Source organism: Tachysurus vachellii, chromosome 9, assembly GCF_030014155.1.
Source record: "Tachysurus vachellii isolate PV-2020 chromosome 9, HZAU_Pvac_v1, whole genome shotgun sequence".
NCBI classification, from domain to species: domain Eukaryota; kingdom Metazoa; phylum Chordata; class Actinopteri; order Siluriformes; family Bagridae; genus Tachysurus; species Tachysurus vachellii.
In genome coordinates, this window is record NC_083468.1 from 3,549,265 (window position 1) to 3,571,717 (window position 22,453).

At 38.8% G+C, this 22,453-nt stretch overlaps 1 protein-coding gene across 2 annotated transcripts in view; it reads left to right on the plus strand.

Moving 5' to 3' along the window:
* LOC132851835 (carbohydrate sulfotransferase 1-like) overlaps positions 1 to 492 on the plus strand; it is a 3,227-nt gene extending 2,735 nt beyond the window's left edge. For both annotated transcript variants that reach the window (XM_060878877.1, XM_060878878.1), the window contains exon 2: positions 1 to 492. This exon is cut by the window's left edge. The gene's annotated coding sequence lies outside the window, so the exon portion shown is untranslated.
* Positions 493 to 22,453: the final 21,961 nt, after the last annotated feature.

The window sequence follows — 22,453 nt, forward strand, 5'->3', positions numbered from 1 at the left end:
AGCACGGATTTGTGTCTCCCGTTAAATGAATAGAGTTCGGTGACTAAGCAAGAAAGGTTTCGTGGCCGTCGTTTGTGGTTTGTACAGTAGTAAGTCCGACGTGACAGAACGTCCTGAAAAGTAAAAACAAAACAAACAAAAAAAAAAGAAAAGAAAAAAAAAATGTGCAAATGTTTTAGGAGGATGTAAGTCAGCAGTGTTGATGGCAGAGTGCAGCCCATTGAGATGCAGAGAGCGGGTGCAGAACGCTTTGATCTGCCTGGCTGTCATGGCTGGAATCCCGCATGTTCTTATCCCACAGTCACAGGGGTGTTGGATGCATGCCTGAGCTACACCATTTCTCTTTCTGAAGGTGTCAGTGCTCTGATTAACATGCCATCTAGCTGTGTTTATATTCTTTCATGAGAATATTTTCAGCATACAGTAGCTACTGTACTAATTAATGACAGTATTTTAATAGCAGTATTAACCGCCTGGTATAAACCTGGGTGATGAATGCCTCCCTTTACTTTTGAGGAAAAATACATAAAAAAAAAAAAAAAAATTACATCTGTGTTGTCTTATTTGTCTTTTCTTACAGGAATCTTTTTGACTTTTGTTCAACCATGAACATCAGCATCACTAACGTTCATAATTATAAATATACCAAACAGTATGCAGTGGAAACTGGGGCTGGTTTCTTTCTAGCTCAGCTGTGTTGATTGATTGCTTTCATGTGTTAATTCTTTGCTGATCACATCACCATCATCATCATCATCATCATCATCATCATCAGTGACTGAGAAGACCACATGAAATACAATAGTGCATGTAATAAATTCCAGTTCAAATATGAACAGTTTGGATTCATTTATTGATTTTTGAAGGAGAAACTAGAACTAATAGACGGATCATACACATGACCTAAAGGGACAAACAACAGAACAGTATGTTTTGTCTTATATACCGAAACGTAACCTTAATGTTCAGACTTGAAAATGAATGTCTAAATGTGTATGTGATTTTCTATTATTATTTTTTTTAATTCCCATAAAAAAAGACTATAATAGATTTTTTTTTAGCTCTTTAATTCCTGACCAGCTGTCACTGAATATTATTCTCTATTGTACTGTATTGTTGTACGGCAACCTGTCTAGGTCTCCAATACTGTCTATAAAACATTAATTGCTAATATGAATGTAGACCTGCAGGGCTTTAAGAATTAGTCATGCTTCAGAAGTATTTCTGTTTTTTTTCCCCTATCCTACTAGGAGCGATATATTCATAGAGATATAGAAATAGAAATGTAAAAACAAAAACGGATCGTTTTTTTCCACATCTTCAAAGGAAATGATGATATCAAACCCATTTCTGGTCTCTGAGATGAACTGATTGTCCACGAGCAGCTAAACCTTTATCTACGACCACTAGAATTCAGTATAAGGTTATGAACAGAGGGAAAAACTCACATCTGACCCTGAAAGTCAACCTGAGTCCTGAGTCCCCAGAGTCCCCATTTTAGATCAGACTCACAGTCTGAAAACCATTCGTTTGTTTATACTGACATGATGAAAATGTCCCATGAGTCTATGAGTCTATTCTGCCAGCAAGTGTACTGGTAAAAAAGGAAAAAAAATATAAAAAAAATCGAATCCCTTTAGGTGTACGGATCATGATCTTAGATTTAAACTCTTTCGGAAATGATCGTACAATTTTATACTGCACTACTGTGCACGCAGGGTCACAAAATAGTACACACTAGTTTGCTGTTTATTTTCTTTCTTTCTTTTTTAAATTCCTTTATTGCTGACCCTCAAGCAACAAAGAATAGCGCTGAGACTGAAAAACCTTGTACTGCACCACAGTTTGGTTTAAGAGCGCTGTTCTAAAGAAGACCTGGGTTTGGTTTGGTTTGGTTTGGTTATCATACAACAACTCTAAGGGCCTTTTTACACCTGGTCACTTCATGTGTTCTCTCTGATCCGATAGCTATCTGATTTGTTAAAGCTGTACCATTTACATTAGGCCACATAAACGCGTCTCGGCGAATCAGATATCGATCCGATCTTTCTACTCCTGCCCAAAATGCTAATATATTTTACCTCATTTCCGGGGAAATTGAAATGGAACACACTTTGGTGTACGCGGTTTTCAGAATGCGATCAAATAGAAGACGAAAAAAATTGTTACAATGGTTATGCTACAAAAAACCAACCCTGGGTGTCGACTATGTTATTTGTTTCTGGCGCGATTCACGACTCGTGAGTCACTTGCGAGTGACGTACTTCCGTTTGGGAGGAGTATAGCGCTGACATATGTGGCTTGAACAACCGCATGCATTTACACCTGTCCAGTTTCATCTGAAATGCATCCCAGACCACCTCCTGAAGTGGTTTGAACGTCTCGAAAACATTTCGGAGGACATTTAGACCTGGACTTTTTACCATCAGATGGCTATCCGATCGCAGAAAACGCATGAAGTGACCAGGTATAAAAAACCCCTAACACTGAGTCTGGAAAAAAGTCTAAAATGATCTAAAAAAGCTCACTGGACTTCCTTCTACTTGTCCAATGTGATTATCATGACTATTGATCTACCTAGAGGTTTATTTATAGGACTGACCTTATCTGAAAGGTTACAGTACCTTCTGCTGCCTATATGAGCTGCGTTGCAGGCCACGAGCTGCTTATAAATTCATATTTTGTTTCCCAAGACAAAAAAACAATAATGATAATAATGATTCTTGTGTTGCATCTTACCATAATGGATAAATATATAAAAGGTTCTCGAGAAAAGGTTCTCGCATGCTGTTGGAATTGGAAAAGCTTTTCTGAAATGAGGCTGTTCACATCTGAAAACGTCGGAGTCATCATATTCGTCACCCATGTTTTAGCATAGCGCTACTTCCCTGCTGCTAGCAAGAGAAGAGAAAGCCCAGGATCTGAACTGCTAGTCAAAAACGATTATGTCACGCTCCTGGTGGCAGATTTGCTTCATGTGCCCTAAATAAAGACCTTTTAATCCCTGCTATTACTAAGCTCTCTAACAACAAAGCAGCCAATTCTCTTCTATTCCATAAACACTAATGTTTCTTTTCCAGCTTTGCTGTTTCATTACTATCTTTAGATTAATTACAGAGTCATTATTTTCAGATCAGGTCCGTTGGCGTTCGTTGATCTAACCTGCTAGAAAATGGAAAATTGTTCTAGTATATATTTTTTGGCTGTGTTACAGTATTTTGCCTTCTGTTCACTACACGTTGCAGCACAAGACCGTTTTTATCTAGAATTCAGTTAAAAAGGGCGACCCTTTGGGGCATCGTGGTGATGAAGCGTCACGGACGCAGCGCAGGTCCAGGGCCTTGGTTCCTCAGATGGAGTTAGTGTCACTGTAGAGTGGAGGAATTCTTCACGTGTCTATGCGGGTTTCCTAAAAGTTCTCTGGTTTCCTGCTACATCCTAAAAACATGGCAGTCGTTGGAATGGTGAGTCTAAATTGGGAAAGTTAGAGTAGGAGTGTGTGCACGGTGCCCTGCAATGTGATGCTAGATCATCCTGCAACCTTGTGCTCACTATTGACACATAGTAAAACTAGTTATGGTGTTGACTAATGGCATAAAATATCAAATATTTAAATAGATAAATCATCCTATAAAACATGTATTTACTAAAATAAAACAAAATGTTCCAGCAAAAAAAAAAAAAAAAATTTAATAACTTAAATTTCTAATCAGCCAATCACATGGCAGCAACTCAATGCATTTAGGCATGTAGACATGGTCAAGACGACCTGCTGCAGTTCAAACCGAGCTTCAGAATGGGGAAGAAAGGTGATTTAAGTGACTTTGAACGTGGCATGGTTGTTTGTGCCAGACGGGCTGGTCTGAGTATTTCAGAAACTGCTGATCTACTGGGATTTTCATGCACAACCATCACTAGTGTTTACAGAGAATGGTCCAAAAAAGAGAAAATATCCAGTGAGGGCAGTTCTGTGGACGCAAATGCCTTGTTGATGCCAGAGGTCAGAGGAGAATGGGCAGACTGGTTTGAGCTGATAGAAAGGCAACAGTAACTCAAATAACCACTCGTTACAACCGAGGTATGCAGAAGAGCATCTCTGAACACACAACATGTCGAACCTTGAGGCGGATGGGCTACAGCAGCAGAAGACCACACCTTACATTAGGTACTAGTAAGGTGTACCTAATAAAGTGGCCGGTGAGTCTGTATCGTTTACGAATATCTGCGAATAACTGTTTAAGAAAGACTGTGATATGTGTTTGTTTGTTTGTAGTTTGTTTTCTTCTCTTTTGTTTTTCTTTTTTGTTTCTTATCTAATTCCCTGATCCCTGTAGGGTTCCCTGTAGGGTTCCCTGTAGGGTCCTGCCTTAAATGTGCTGAGGAGGCACTGAATCATGGCCAGGAGTTTAGAGGAACAGACACACGCTGCAGTCTAACATCACTCATGTGTGAACATCCAGTCAGACAGGACTTTAAATCTGGACATTTCTTTCTTCACGTTTCTTCCAATTCTTCCTCTTCTTTTTCAGCATCATCATCATCATCTTCTTCCTCCTCCTCTTCTTCTTCTTCTTCTTTCTCCTCCTCCTCTTCCTCCTCTTCTTCTTCTTCTTCATTCTTCTCTTCTTATTTTTCCTTTTCCTCTTCTTTTTTCTTTTCCTTTTCCTCCTCTTCTTCCTCCTCTTCTTCTTCTTCTTTCTCCTCCTCCTCCTCCTCCTCCTCCTCTTCTTCCTCCTCTTCTTCTTCTTCTTCTTCTTTCTCCTCCTCCTCCTCCTCTTCTTCATCTTCTTCATTCTTCTCTTCTTCTTGTTTTTCTTTTTCCTCTTCTTTTTTCTTTTCCTTTTCCTCCTCTTCTTCCACTTCTTCCTCTTCTTTTTCAGCATCATCATCATCATCATCATATTCTTCCTCCTCCTCCTCCTCCTTTTCCTCCTCTTCTTCTTTTTCTTCATCTTCTTCATTCTTCTCTTCTTATTATTTTTCTTTTTCCTCTTCTTTTTTCTTTTTCTTTTCCTCCTCTTCTTCCTCCTCTTCTTTATCTTCCCCTTTTTCTTTATCTTCTTCCTCCTCTTTTTCTTTTTCTTCCTCTTCCTCTTCGAGGAAAGTGAACTTTACCATTTCAGATGTGTTTCTTTTTTTGTAGCATGAAATATATTTTATATTCAGTTCATAACAATTTAAAAAACAAGCACAAGTCCAGATTGTTTTGAAACAAAATACAACAGGTTTTTAGTTTAGTTTTTTTTTTTGTAATTATAATCTCAGTGTTATTTTACGAATCTCCCCTACAGCGCTCTATTTTTTATTTCTTTTGTATTACTCTTTGTTCTTTGTGTATATACCCATGTACCTTTATTGATTCCTGTCCTGTCTCCACCCCTTCTTGTTATTTTCTGTTTCCTTCATGTTTCGGTGTCAGTAAACGAACCTGTTTTCAGTAAACGTACCTGTTTTATGTACAGCGGTACCCCGCTTATCGAATTTAATCCGTTCCTTAAAACTGGCTGAAATGCGAAAAGGTCGAAGAGCGAATGTAATTATCCCATAAGAAATAATGGATACCCAATTAATCCGTTCCCGACCTCCACCGATACCTAATAATTAACCATTTTTGCCCGGTTTTTAGCAGCATTAATACTAAATAATACATAAAATAATACAAGTACATAAATAATATTGTACACTATAAACAAAGTATTGTTTATACAATCTACACACACTAAATTGTTATACTGACCGCTAAATAACACTAATATTGTTTACAACCCGAAGTTTAATTTACGATAGATGCCACATGGGTCGCCACGTGGGTCGAGGTCGATAAACGGGATTTGGTCGTTCAGCGGGCGCAAATTTCGGTCAGAAAAACGTCGATGTCCGAGCCGGTCGATAAGCGGGGTACCACTGTATCTATTAAACCTTTGTGTGTTGTCCAAATTGTTTAGAATATTTTCATGTATTTTTTAGCCTGTCCTAGCCCAGCCTGTTGTCCTCTCATGACGAGCCTGTCCTAGCCCAGCCTGTTGTCCTCTCATGACGAGCCTGTCCTAGCCCAGCCTGTTGTCCTCTCATGACGAGCCTGTCCTAGCTCAGCCTGTTGTCCTCTCATGACGAGCCTGTCCTAGCCCAGCCTGTTGTCCTCTCATGACGAGCCTGTCCTAGCCCAGCCTGTTGTCCTCTCATGACGAGCCTGTCCTAGCCCAGCCTGTTGTCCTCTCATGACGAGCCTGTCCTAGCCCAGCCTGTTGTCCTCTCATGACGAGCCTGTCCTAGCCCAGCCTGTTGTCCTCTCATGATGAAGAGTTTTACATGTTCTCTCGTTGTCTTTGTGTATTTCCTTCTGTGACTTCTGTGACTCTTCCACACAGTCAGTGAAATTAAATGCAGGCAGAAATAGATGTGGAAATAGAACAGATGTGGAATTAGATGAGCTGTGATGAGAAACAGATGAAATTTGGGTTTAACTAAAAAACAGCTGCTCAAAATAAACACATACTGTAAGAAGAAGACTCATGTCGAGTCAGTTCAATTCAAGTCAAGTCAAGTCAAGTCAATTTGATTCAATTTGATTCAATTCAAATCAATTCAATCAAGTCAAGTCAAGTCAAGTAAATAAAATTCATTTCAAGTCAGTTGAATTTGTCAATTCAAGTCATTTCAAGTTGTCAATTTAAGTCAAGTCAATTCCATTCTAGTCAAGTAAATTCAATTCAATTCAAATAATTTTTAAACAAGTCTAGTCATGTCAATTAAATTCAATTTAAGTCATCAATTCAATTCGAGTAATTTCAAGTCAAGTCAATTTAAGTCAAGTAGCTTCTCCAGGGCCATGGAGCTACATAAAACAACACAGAGCTACATAAAGACTTAAAGGCCACGTTCACACTGCAAGTCTTATTGCTCAATTCGGATATTTTGCTCAGATCTGATTTTTTTGTTTGGCTGTTCACATTACCTTTTAAAATGTGGCCTATATCAGATACCAGTGTGAACTGTTTGCTGTTTCGAACTGACCCGCATGCACAAACGTACAATAACAATGGCGTCACATGCAGCACGCCGTTGCGCTAAAAAGTTGCCGAGGTTATGGAGGAAGTATTGTATCATCTGGTGCAAGCAAACATATCATGTAATGCTATAATGTGATGTATTCAATGCAAGCATTATGAGCTGGTTCACGTAACCACTTTATATAACACAACCGGCGCAAAAAAAAAAAAAAAAAAGTTTAATTGAGGTTTAATCGCATAATTGTGACGAACGTCGATGTAGATTGACGTAAAAGTCGCATCAAATCCACCTTGGCTGTTCACACTGCGGCCACATTGGAAAAGATCAGATTTGGGTCTGATTCAGGACCACATATGGAAGTGGTCTGAATCTGATTTGAAAAAAACAGATCTGGGCCAGATTTGAGTGTTCACACTACTCCTGAAGAAGTCTGACCTGGTCACTTGACCCCAAAAAAAATCGGATTTGGGCCACTTTTACCTGCAGTGTGAACGTGGCCAAAGTAAGTTGTCCTAGCCACATAAAGTGCATTGTGTGCAATCTAGTGCAAACAGTGCGAGACCAAAGACAGTGCAAACAGACAATACAAAACAAAACATAAAATACAATATAGCACCAACCAGTGTGCATTCTGTATATATATGGTGCAAAAATGATAGTATTGTAAAAAAAAATGATAGTATTGTAAAAAAAGAGGGTTCGAGTAAACACATACACTTGTGTACAGTAATAGCAGCAGTGGGATGATGTATTGAAATGCGGTGTGTCGATCAGCAATCGAGTGAAAGTGCAAGACATCATGTGGTGTAAACAGTTTAATATGGGTGGTGCTGTAGACATGGGTGTGTAATGAATGAGTGCTTGAATGTGTTTTGGAGTTTTTTTGGTCTGCAAACAAACAACTGTGGAAATGGATTTGGTCACTAGATACACTAGACTGTATTAGTGTGATTTGATCAATATTAAGCCATTTTTTCACAATGCCATTTTTTTAATGTAACACTAATCTCACACTTGTGAATGTACAATGATTTATCAGTTTATCTATTTATTCATTCATTCATTCATTTTCTACCGCTTATCCGAACTACCTCGGGTCACGGGGAGCCTGTGCCTATCTCAGGCGTCATCGGGCATCAAGGCAGGATACACCCTGGACGGAGTGCCAACCCATCGCAGGGCACACACACACACTCTCATTCACTCACGCACTCACACACTACGGACAATTTTCCAGAGATGCCAATCAACCTACCATGCATGTCTTTGGACCGGGGGAGGAAACCAGAGTACCCGGAGGAAACCCCCGAGGCACGGGGAGAACATGCGGGAATCGAACCCCCAACCCTGGAGGTGTGAGGCGAACGTGCTAACTACTAAACCACCGTGCCCCCCTTATTTATTTATTTATTTATTTATTTATTTTGCTAGTCATGCACAGACATTGCAGGTTTTCTATTTTCGATTTGCTCAGCAACTTCTACATTATGCCAGTATGAATGCTATTATTTGTTTAGAACTGCTTACGGATGTGCTTTTTTTTTGTTTGCTTGTTTTATCAAGTTGACCATAAAGATTTATTGACATTCTTGGAGGAAAGTGGTGTTTTTGGTTTATTTTTTATTTTTTTTACGCTTTTTACCTTTAGTACATTGCTGTTCCATCATGCTGGCAGAATAGAAATAGACTTATGAGACATTTTCATCAGATCGGTATAAATAAATGGTTTTCTGTCTGCGAGTCTGATGAAACGAGCCGGGACTCTGTTGGCTTTCATGGTGAGACGAACTGAATTTTAGCGTTCGAAGATAAACGGCTTCAGATTGGAGATGTTTATGAACAAGCACTTGGAGCATCTCAGAGAGCAGAAACAGGTTTGATATCATCATTTACTTTGAAGTTAGAAACATTTGAGGTGACGTTTTTTTTTTTGGAACATTTCGATGATTCTATGTATTGCCACTAGTTCGCTAAGAAAAAACGGAAATACTTAGAAAACTCTACAAATTCCTTAAATTCTACTTCATATTAAGCAGCGCTGTGGAGTGGGACGTGAGACATTCAATACTGAAGATGAACACAATAAAATAGGAGTAAATGCCATTTTTTGGCCTCTGGGAAAGAGTTTATTTATATTTGTGGTGTTGTGTAAATCACCTTGGTGTTAAAGTCTGTGCTTCAGTTCTGTTTTATATAATAACAAGCAGCTCATGTGGGACTTTTTATCAACATCCTCCTCATAACTCTTGCTATTTCTAACCAGGGCTGAGACATAGATCAGAGTGTTGTGAGCAGGATTCTACTGAGAATATGCTGTATACTCCTCTTCTCTTCTCTTCTCTTCTCTTCTCTTCTCTTCTCTTCTCTTCTCTTCTCTTCTCTTCTCTTCTCTTCTATTTTCTTCTCTTCTCTTCTCTTCTCTTCTCTTCTCTTCTCTTCTCTTCTCTTCTATTTTCTTTTCTTCTCTTTTCTCTTCTCTTCTCTTCTCTTCTCTTCTCTTCTCTTCTCTTCTCTTTTCTTCTCTTCTCTTCTCTTCTCTTCTCTTCTATTTTCTTCTCTTCTCTTCTCTTCTCTTCTCTTCTCTTCTATTCTCTTCTCTTCTCTTCTATTTTCTTCTCTTCTATTCTCTTCTCTTCTATTTTCTTCTCTTCTATTTTCTTCTCTTCTATTTTCTTCTCTTCTCTTCTCTTCTCTTCTCTTCTCTTCTCTTCTCTTTTGTTCTCTTCTCTTCTCTTCTCTTCTATTTTCTTCTCTTCTATTCTCTTCTATTTTCTTCTCTTCTATTCTCTTCTCTTCTATTTTCTTCTCTTCTATTTTCTTCTCTTCTCTTCTCTTCTCTTCTCTTCTCTTCTCTTCTCTTCTCTTTTCTTCTCTTCTATTCTCTTCTATTTTCTTCTCTTCTATTCTCTTCTCTTCTCTTCTCTTCTCTTCTCTTCTCTTCTCTTCTCTTCTCTTCTCTTCTCTTCTCTTCTCTTTGTTCTCACCTCTCCTCTCCTCTCCTCTCTTTATCTCTTCCCTCTTCTCCTCTCCTCTTCTCTTTTGTTCTCTCCTCTCCTCTCTTTATCACTTCTCTCTTCTCTTCTCCGCTCCTCTTCTCTTTTGCTCTCCTTTCCTGTCCTTTGCACCTGGTCCTCTCAGCACTCTCATTCTTTCCACCTCCAGACAAACGACAGGGACTTAATCCAATCACTTGGCTCAGGTCCTACTGTAAATATCAGTCAGGTGTACAATGAGATTTCAGAGCTGCTATTTGTCTGAATCTGCAGTCTGAAAAGACAGACATTAAAGACCATGGACAAACTGCATGGTGGACTTTTCCACAGATATACTGCATGTTTTGGAAATAAGTCAGGAAAGATTCAACACTGGTGCAACTCAGTACACTCAGTGAAAGAAGTGACTTACAGTAACTCTGAATCAACTCGACTGCAGGACGTCAAACCAAACATGCCCCGGATTTTCAAGAGTAACTTTTTTGTTGATGCAAGCTGCAAAACCAAGACAAATAAATATAATAAATATATAAATAAATATAACACAGCAAATAAATGTATAAATTTTTTTCATTGCCAAATAAATTTTCAGTCCTACACCCTCCTCAACCAGGGTTTTTCTTTTGTTTTAGTTTAATCGTGTGCAAAATGAAACCAAATCAATCGAAATAGCAAGCAGCTTCTGGAGAGAATCATTCCTTAATGATTTTAAAGCCACTTTTCGCTTTGGCTTGGAATCCAAAAGCTTCAACAGTGGAACATTTTGTGGTGGATAATACATTTGGCTTAAAAACAGAACATCATTCTACACCCCGTTACATTAATATTAAAAGTCCTGTTCAAACAGTTTAGTCCAGTTTAGAATTATTTCCATATTATTACCAAGAATTTTGTGAAATCACAACAATTTAAGAAAATTCCAACCTGTAATACTGCAAAATATACATTTATACAAATTGTTGTATACAGTAGAAGAACCTCAGGAGTTCTTCAGCATATTCTTCTGTTAGAACTATATGTAGAATCCTAGAAGTGACGTCTGAAGTAGAAGCTCATTTGAAAGCTGGAAGCCAAATATCTTTTTTTTTTTTCTTTTTTTGCAAACAAGTTAAAGTCTTTAAGAAGCCTTAACTACGTGTGACCTGATTCCCAGTTTCTCCTCTGTTAAAGCTGCATGCTTTTGTTTGGTTTTAAACTCAGATATTAATATTTTATTTGTCGCAGACGCAACCGTACGCAATATGACATGCAGTGAAGCTCTTACTCGACTGTCTGTGTCATAAACTCAAAAACAGACTAAGAGTAGAGTTACAATAAAATCAGCATTTAACTCTTCATACATTAATGAAACAAAATCGAATCTAATCTAATCTAATCTAATCTAATCTAATCTAATCTAATCTAATCTAATCTAATCTAATAGTATGTTATCTATAGTAACAGCTCATACAGAAGGACTGTATGTCCTTTAAGATTTATTATAAAGCAAAATAAAGCATCAACAACAGTAAAAAAACAGACATATGAACCACTGATGAGGTGAATGTCTTTATTTGAGAGAAATCACACACACACACACACACACACACACACACACACGCACACACACACACACACACACACACACACACACGCACACACACACACACACACACACACACACGCACACACACACACACACACACACACACACACACGCACACACACACACACACACACACACACACACACACACGCACACACACACACACACACACACACACACACACACACACACACACACACACACACACACACAATCAGGCTCACATTCACATTCATTGGGATTGAAGTTGTTTACCTGTGTTTTCATCCCCCCCCGTGAGCCTTTCATAACATATAATAACTTCAGCAATTTCAGGATTAATTAAATGTAACTAGAAACCATTTAAAAGCACAGCATGGTATTCATTAATAAATTAAAAATTTTAATGATCAGCAAATCGACGTGTTATGTGAGACTGTACCTCAGTGCCATTATTATTATACAACTGCACCGTCCGTCATGTCTTATTCCTCACTTGTTATTCCTCCTGCCATGAACGCTGAGTAGGATTATTAGATTTGCCTTAATAAACATCATGCACAATTCTGTATTACCAGAACTTTACTATAACTTTACAAGAACATTACTAATGCATTACCAGAATTTTACCAGAACATTTCCAGAACATTACCAAAACATTATTAGAACATTACCAGAACATTACTAGAACATTACTAGAACATTACCAGAACATTACTAGAACATTACCAGAACATTTCCATAACATTACCAAAACATTATTAGAACATCACCAGAACATTACCTGAACATTACAAGAACATCACCAGAACATCACCAGAGCATTACCAGAACATTACCAAAACATTACCAGAACATTTCCAGAACATTACCAAAACATTATTAGAACATTACCAGAACATTACCAGAACATTACCTGAACATTTCCAGAACATTACCAAAACATTATTAGAACATTACCAGAACATTACCAGAACATTACCTGAACATTACCAAACATTACCAGAAGATTGCATGTTTTTGTATAGTACAGTGTACAGTTATCATTAAGTATAGTAGTAGCTTTAAATATTCCATAATCATGATGTTTGGATCAGGGGCAACATTTAAACTGTTCATCTGCTGGATGAAATGAAATATCCCTGAAGCTCTAAGACATTCCTACCACAGACTTGTGTATGGACCGACAGAAAGATGTCAAAAATGGGAAACGCTTCCGTATGTGTAAGTACATAACACGTAACACGTAACACGTAACACACGTAGCACACGTAACGTATAACAACCAGGAAGAAAAGACTTGTTGCCATTTCAGACATTTTACCTTGTTCTTGCTTGAATCACTTTCAAAATGTTTTCAGTTCATCTGCAGGTTACTATAAAAACTTCCTAAAGATCCTACAAGACATAACCACTCGTTTTTGAAATTATGTCCATATCGAGAATCTCGGAAGGACGACGAAAGGACGAAAGTGGTACAGAAAATGGATGGATGGATGGATGGATGTATGGATGGATACATATATTTCCGTATATTCCATATAGACACAGCTAAACTGAATGTCTTGCTTTTAAATTAAGTTGTTATTATCAGTGCTTATTATTATTATTATGTGAATGTAAGTTGATTTCCATTTTTTTTTTGGAAGAAATAACAATTTTTTTTTAAAGTTCTTCCTCGCAAACTTTCGGCCCGTGTCTTCACGTTTTCCCACATCCGTCTCTCCGTCTCTCCTCCTGCTTTATATGCGTCTCGTGCAGAGACACTTGTTGATGCCAGAGTGTGAGTTCATAATGTCGAGTTTATTTATTACTGCCTGAATATTTCACCTGTCCCTGAATTAGGCCCTTGTGAATGCAGATCTTATGGTGTCATAATCCATTATGAACCGTCCCTTAGACCTTCACCCCAGCGGTCTGTCTGTATCCAAGGCAACGTGAGGTGATGAAGTGTACCACACTGCTGAGGAACATAATTTGACAGAATGATACATAACTGCTTATTGCTTTTCTCTTTGAGAGGAAATGCAAAGCAGAGATTCTTCACTTGATCACTGGGTCGCTCTGCCCATCACCTTCCTCTCTCTCTCTCTCTCTCTCTGTTTAGTCTTCTTCCTCTTCCTCCTCTAGTTTTCATTCTGCCCTCTACTCCACATATATAGCAGGAATATTATACTATTTTTTTCCCAGCATTTTGATCAAAAAAAGAAAGTCTGAAATGACACGAGGATCAGATGAACCAAGCAGCAGCACAATTCTTCATCACAAACATCACAAATCACTAGACAATAAACTCAACAATAAACTCGACCATTTCCTGTTTCTGAAGTCAACACTTAGACTATCTCGGAAGGACGGACATAAGGACAGCACAAAAAAAAAAAAATAAAATACCGTTATATTAAAATTAATAACAAAAATACTACAGTAAGACAAAAAACTATTTCCATGGTAACAATGTATAACGCACTTTGTGCTTAATTTCTTTTTTTTTCCTGTCTCTAATTGTGTTAATAAAGAATGTAACACAGTCTGAAATGTAACTCACGTTATCTGTAATATGTTACCGATTCCACTAAATATACTGTAACATACCGTCGCTGTCGGGCGGAAACCTCGTATGTCCAAATTTGGTCAATTTCATATTTTTTCACATATGGATGCTATTGGTCAGTCCCCACGTGGGTCTGTTATTTTTACAAGTTATTAACCAATCTAAAGTCTTGAAAATAGCTTGAGCGCAAATCTCATAACTCCATTGGACACTTCAACTGTCCACCTCTTCCTCACTCCGCGGGAGAGCTTCACGGCATATTTCTCCTCAAGAAGAGTCGCAACGAATCAACACGTCTTCTGAGGTAAATGTCTTCAAAACACTGGGCTCAAAGAAAAAAAAATCTTGACCCCCGCTAGTTCTGGTGCTCGTGTGAGGACAGGAATTTAGTGCAAGACAATCCACTGCAACGCGAACTAAACCCTGTGCACTGTAGATAAGGTACGGCGTTTTTTTAATTTCCTGAAAAATAACGGTTTTGGAGATACGAGGATTCCGCCCGACAGCGACGATACGAAACATTAAACTCCAACTGTACCATGATTCAGATGGGGATAGGGATGTTGGAGAAGCTCCTACAGTACAGTGATATGATAATGTGTGATGTGATCGACTTGTTTATCTAATCAAGAGCTACATATGAAGAATAATTCCATTAGAAACTGAGCTCTGAGAGCTGGGAGAACATCAGATTTGTGTCATTTCATCCTTGTGAACACTGAGTACATGATTGTAGCCTGTCGAATAGAACGAGGCGTGTTGGTTTCTGCTGTCGTCCACTGGTCATTATGTTTGAAGGAAGTCTGACGTGACATGTCATTGCCCAGGCTGTTCTCCTTCCTCGGAGTGGTACATAAGTGACTGCTGGGTAGAATTCACAAAACGCTGAACCTTTTTCAGTATGACAGGCCCTCTCTGACTCACATCTCTGACCTCTCTCTGATCATTCCTCTCTCAGAAGAGCTTTCCTGCATGGAAACTGTCAGCATAAGTATTTCCTTAGGTGACCTTTGACCTGTGATTCAGACTAAAGCACCAGTGGGTTTTTCTTTTGAAGCAATCAGAATGTCTTTTTTACAGTTGTGAATATTTCCGTGGATAGATATAGGACAAAATTCGAGAGTTGGTGTGCATTTGTTTCATGAGTGACATGAATTCGTTTTAAAGGAAATCTTTGAATATTAATATTTTAAATCAACATGCAGATTTATATTCTGTGGAAATTCTGAGTAGTCTATTCAGAGAAACGTCCTTCGTTGACTTGTCTACAGTCACGTTTCCCACAAAAAAGTCTACCTGCTGATCAAGGTGGGATATAGTTAGGGTTGCAAAATTCTGGGAATTTTCAAGGCTAGAAACTTTCCATGGGAATTAACGGGAATATATAGGAATTACCGGGAGTATATAGGAATTACCGGGAATATATGGGAATTAACGGGAATATATAGGAATTACCGGGAATATATGGGAATTAACGGGAATATACGGGAATTAACGGGAATATATAGGAATTACCGGGAATATATGGGAATTAACGGGAATATACGGGAATTAACAGGAAAATATAGGAATTCCCGGGAATATAGGGGAATTAACGGGAATATATGGGAATTAACGGGAATATATGGGAATTAACTGGGAATTTAAAAAAAAAATGCAGAGTTGCCTATAACAAGGAACTTAAATGTAGTTAAAAAATCTTAACAGCATAATTTTGTTTAAAACAACAAGATTTTATGCAATTTAAGTTGAATTTGTACCCTGCGTTCCTCGGTCACTTGCACACAGCACACTGCTTACTGGAAGGCCATTGAGGCCAAACCCCCTGCATGTACTTGCATTCTTCCATAACATGCACAGTAACACTTTATTTTAGGGTCATTTAACTAGTTGCTTATTAGCATGAATATTAATAGAATATTGACTATTTATTAGTACTTATTAAACACATATTAATGCCTTATTCTGCATGACCTTATTCTACATTCTTAATTGTGCCCAATACCTAAACTTAATAACTACCTTACTAACACTTAATAAGCAGTAAATTAGGAGTGTTACCACATGCACAGATAATTTGATGACCCCCCCCCACACACACACACACTCACTCGCCCCAAAGTAAAAAAATCCTCTATAAAATAATGTTTATTACAAGTATTAAGTTTATTATGTTTATTGTTATATGTTTACTCAATGAAATAATCAATTAAAGTTCTACTTACAATTAAATCAGTCAAGACGCCATTTTTAAAATTTGTATTACCTTGCGTGCATGTCTGCTTATGACCAAACAAAATGTTTATTTATGTTTGTATATAATATAGTTTATATAAATTTCCCTATATTTCCAATTAATTCCCATAAATTCCCGTAAATTTCCATAAATTCCCGTAAAGTTTCCAATTTTGAATATTTCTAAAATTCCCCAGATTAAGTTCTCGTGGAAAGTTACCGGAAATTTACTGGAAACTTTCTGCCCCTTTGCAACCCTAGATATAGTGGGATAGATCATTCACTTCACCTCTATATAAAGAGAGCAATGCAGCAGCACTTTAGTCATTTTGTCTGCTCTCTCATCTTCTCAGGTGTACACTCAGCTCAAACAGATCCACCATCAACGTCCCCGTCATCTTGTAGCTCGCTAAACAGCCGAGCCGCTTTTTCAGCCGAGCAATTTTCACAACTAATCATCAGGTTATTCCAGATTCCCATGCAATTGTCTAGCAGGTCACACAAGCTGAATGTGTGTTCTAGCAGATGATGACACCATTAGTTCCCACAGCACACATGTAGAACGAGTGTCAAGGGAAGGTTGTGAGACACAGAAGACTTCAGGTGACTTTGTGCGCAGAATAGAAAACAAAATATATGCTGTGTCATGTTATGTTCTCTGTGCGCATTGTGCTCTCTGTGATGATGTGAGATGCAGGAAGAACAATCCCACTCGGATCCCAGCAAACGTACCCTGTGTGAACACCACTGCAGAATGTGACCCTTTATCCAAAATGAGTTTGACATCATATAGTCATATTTAAAACAACTCCCACAGCTCTATATGAATGTAGATGGAATTGATGAAACAGCCCTCAGTAGGGAAAATTCCTGTAATTCCGTCTGATGGAAAAATCCTCTCTCTTTGTATCTAAGCTACGGTGCCAGGCTTTATCTTTTAACTGTGTCACAGATGATGAACAATGACAATAACGCCTCGGTTCTTACAGAGCAGTCTTGAATATTTTCCTCATTCATATTCACAAGCTTATCACAGAAACATTCAAATCCTCCAATACGTCCTCGTTACCATGTGACTGATGATAGACTGCCATTATGCAAATGTTTACATGAATGTTTATGGGGTTTATTTCTAGCAATCAGAAACATCGCTCCATTAGAATGAATCTCTTGGTTGTACTTTTTGATTATATATAATACAGCTAGTGAAGGGAAATTATTTAGAATTCTATGTGACCCAGATGAGGATGAGGATGAGGATGAGGATGAGGTTTCCTTCTGAGTCTGGTTTTTCTCAAGATTCCTTCCTCATATCATCTCAGGGAGCTTTTCCTGAATCCTGTCCATTGTTCCAAGTGCTATGCAAATTAAATTGAAATGAATCTAATTAGGGGGCACGGTGGCTTAGTGGTTAGCACGTTCACCTCACACTTCCAGGGTTGGGGGTTCGATTCCTGCCTCCGCCTTGTGTGTGTGTGGAGTTTGCATGTTCTCCCCGTGCCTCGGGGGTTTCCTCTGGGTACTCCGGTTTCCTCCCCGGTCCAAAGGCATGCATGGTAGGTTGATTGGCATCTCTGGAAAATTGTCCGTAGTGTGTGATTGCGTGAGTGAATGAGAGTGTGTGGGTGCCCTGCGATGGGTCGGCACTCTGTCCAGGGTGTATCCTGCCTTGATGCCCGATGACGCCTGAGATAGGCACAGGCTCCCCGTGACCCGAGGTAGTTCGGATAAGCGGTAGAAAATGAATGAATGAATTAATCTAATTATCCTTGTCTTTTACTTCACATAAAAGCACCTGCACTCCAGCACACAATATCCACTAAGACAGGGCATTCTCTAACAAGGCTCTTAAGTTATTTTCTTCCAAAGTCTCACTAGTAGCTCATTAACATAACAACGTTCTTAAAATCTGAAGCGGTGGATTTATCCGTCACTGCAGAGGAGTGATGCAACGGCAGCCTCGAATATGGCAACTCCAGCGCTGACATGAAACAAGTTCCCACAGATGTTATAGCAGGATCTCATCCATATTATCATGCGTATGATGAAACAAATAGGAAATTTTCGCCTGCTGGAAGAAACTCGGGATAGAATCCAGGAACAACAGTTCAATAATTCATAAAAACAGATGATAAAGTGTTATTTTCAATCTACTGTTGTTATGTTGAACACGATGGCTCATGATGTCTGCATTGTAAACGCTAAATAAGAGAAACTGACAAGAAAATGAAAAGAACAATTGACAAGTCTTTTGCTCTAATTCAGAGAATCCTTAAACTCTTTTGGACAAGGAGATTCCGGTTAAATCTCTAAAGGTCTAGTTTTGTCGAGTTTGCACAGGTCTGGATACACAAATAACACGACTGAATGTAGACAACAGTTACATAAGGCTTAGTTAATAGTGAGATGTTACAGTCATAAATAAGACAGTTTGAAATGATGTTTCTATTGCAGTTAATTATCATTTGGACCCCAAACATAATAGATATCTGTGTGTTGTCTCTTTTTTTTTAAACCAGCCACACTGTCAAATCTCTAATCAGTCCATTCATTCATTCATTCATTCATTCATTCATTCATCTTCTACCGCTTATCCGAACTACCTCGGGTCACGGGGAGCCTGTGCCTATCTCAGGCGTCATTGGGCATCAAGGCAGGATACACCCTGGACAGAGTGCCAACCCATCACAGGGCACACACACACACTATCATTCACTCACGCAATCACACATTATGGGCAATTTTCCAGAGATGCCAATCAACCTACCATGCATGTCTTTGGACCGTGAAGGAAACCGGAGTTCTAATCAGTCTAGAGCGAGTAAATAAAATAAAAAAAGAAATGAATTTCTGAGGAAATGTCTTCAGCCATGTAGCAGACCGGTTTCTATTCCAGACAATAATTTCTATAAATGCATTCGACCGGACGACATCTGCTACACAGGCTGTGCTGGTTCAAGCATTAACACTGGAGACTCCTTCCAACAGTGTTAAATAAAAAAAAAAAGTTAGATGTGTGTTTATGTGGAGCATTCAGCATGAAAATCTCTGTAAAAGCTGCATCTAAAGGGATAATAATATATTGATCACATTAATATGAAACACATTCATATAAACCTGGGATTCGTATCACTACTGTAAGATCTGCTACTCTAGAAAATATAGAAAATAAATCTATAATAATAGATGAATCCATCTATTCATCCATCCATTTAGCCACCCATCCCTCTGTGCGTCCATCCACACATGGCCCATCCATCCATTCATCCATTCATTCATCCATCCATCTTTCCATCCATCCATCTAGCCACCCATGACCCATCCACCCATCCATGCATCCTTCAATCCATCTAGCAATGCATTACCCATCCATCCATCCATCCATCTGTCCAGCCAACCACTGGCACATCGGTCTGCCCATTTATCCTTCCATCCATCCATCCATCCATCCATCCATCCATCCATCCATCCATCTAACGTCACATGACCCATCCATCTGTCCACCCATCCACTCATCCATCTATCCACCCATCCATCCATCAATCCATTTAGCCACACATGAACAATGTGTCTCTCTATCCATCCATTTATCCATCCATCCATCCATCCATCCATCCATTAATCCATCCATCTAACCTCACATGACCCATCCAGCTGTTGGTTTTTACTGGGTGAAGTATTATCCTGTGCAGTGCAATAGAATACATGTGTGTGTGTGTATGTGTGTACAGTATATGTGTTTGTGTGTGTTTGTGTGTGTGTGTGTGTGGGTTTAATGGTGATTTAATGGTAAAGTGAGAATGGACCTTTGCAATCCCACCTGGGAGTAAAAAGGAATTGAATATTGATGCGAATGCTGAATAAGCTGAAGCAGTGATGTCCGACTAGGGAGTGAGCGACACTGTCTAATTACAGCTGTTCTGATTAAATGGCTCAAGGGGAGGTTTTAATTGCACTCTGAGATGGTGTGTACCCAAGACTCTACCCACGCTGCATTGCTGCGCTCACCCATGCACTCCTGCAGGATATGTCAGACTCATGTACTGAGACAGAATTCCCCCACACGACCAAACACACACACACACACACACACACACACACACACACACACACACACACACACACACACACACACACACACACACACACACACACACACACACACACAATAGAGGTGGAATGCATACTACTCATGAGGAAAGAATATCCACCACAAGAGAAGATGAGATTATTGTACAGAGAAATATAAACAATATTATTTTGTAAGTTCTGGCTAGACTTTTTTCTCCAGCACTAAAAAAAATCCTTGTATGTGTGAACAGCAATAAAGCACATTCTAATTCAGATTCTGATTCAGATTCACTTAAATAAATCCAGATATTAGATTTCAGTTTATTGCTAAAAGGAATGTGTCTATTAAATGAATATTTTCTGTTCTATGATCTGATTGGTTGAATCCTGTTACTGCATTATATAATTGAATTCTGTCCTTAATGCCCCAGGTTTTAATCCAATCTGACTGTTACAGCACAAACATTGTTCTGGCCACAGAATACAGCCGCTTTGTTTTGTGATATTATGGGAAGTGTACACGGAAAGCAGAACATACAGAGGGATTCAGAGGAACATAGATGTGCAGGAGCAAATCATACATGCACTTCCCTACAGAAACTCTTAGAAAAAGAGGTCACAGCTCATTTGTTATGATGCCTAAATGTTTTCGGCTAAACGTTCAGGTGTTTTGTACGGCTTTGGATATGTAGTTGGGCTGAAACTTTAGCTGTTAACCTCAAAAGCATATGAACCAGACTCTGTGCATGATGACTGCATGGTGTCATTGCCTTTGTAGCTTCCTGTTACAGTGTTACTCTAAAAATTCACTAAATCCTGGCCTAGAGCAAGTCAATTCTAATGATTTCATATTGTTTCATGCTTTGTCGTTATTCATGTTGGCTTGATCCACCAAATTCTACAGTAATGAGCCATAACAGCAATTATTTAGCAAGATTATCAACTTTTTTGTTAGTACTCTTTCTGTGGATGAATAACGCTCATCTGGAATCTACCTGATTATGCTGTTTACACACAGTTCGCTTCATAATCCTTGAATGCCATTGTTGAATGTACAGTTTTTTAGTAATTCTGTCATTTCTGAGATATTATTTCTTGATACATGTGTTGAGGTTGCAGTGAGTGCATGATTAGTGCATTACAATCATGTTATTAATCATTTCAGAATAGCACTAATGAATTCCTTGAATCTGATTGGTCGGAAGATGTTGAATTATTTCCTATAAACAGGAGCGCTGACAGTGCTTCAATTAAATCACACTGGTTATGAGATTGTATCTATAAGTAACAGCTTAACCTTCAGCTTATTACACTGACTATTACAACAATTTGGGCAGTGTTCCAGTTTTTCAGAATCGTGACGCTTTTCACAGAACCTATTTCTAGAGACTTTGCTTTATTATTCATTCATTCATCTTCTACCGCTTATCCAAACTACCTCGGGTCACGGGGAGCCTGTGCCTATCTCAGGCGTGATCGGGCATCAAGGCAGGATACACCCTGGACGGAGTGCCAACCCAACGCAGGGCACACACACACTCATTCACTCACGCAATCACACTCTAGGGACAATTTTCCAGAGATGCCAATCAACCTACCATGCATGTCTTTGGACCGGGGGAGGAAACCGGAGTACCCGGAGGAAACCCCCGAGGCACGGGGAGAACATGCAAACTCACACAAGGTGGAGGTGGGAATCGAACACCGACCCTGGAGGTGTGAGGCAAACGTGCTAACCACTAAGCCACCGTGCCCCCTATTGCTTTATTATTATTATTATTATTATTATTATTATTATTATTATTATTACTTTCATCCCTCCAACCTTTTATCCACCCATCCATCCATCCATATATATACAGAATTATTTATTTGTTTGTTTGTTTGTTTGTTTGTTTATTAAATTTTGTTTTTTAACACTCCCTTCTTACTACAGCAGGTAAGCCAATAAATTATAACACTTTATTCTGTACCCAATGGACTGGTCCAGGATCATTACTAAGAGCTTGAGTGTGAAAGGAGAAA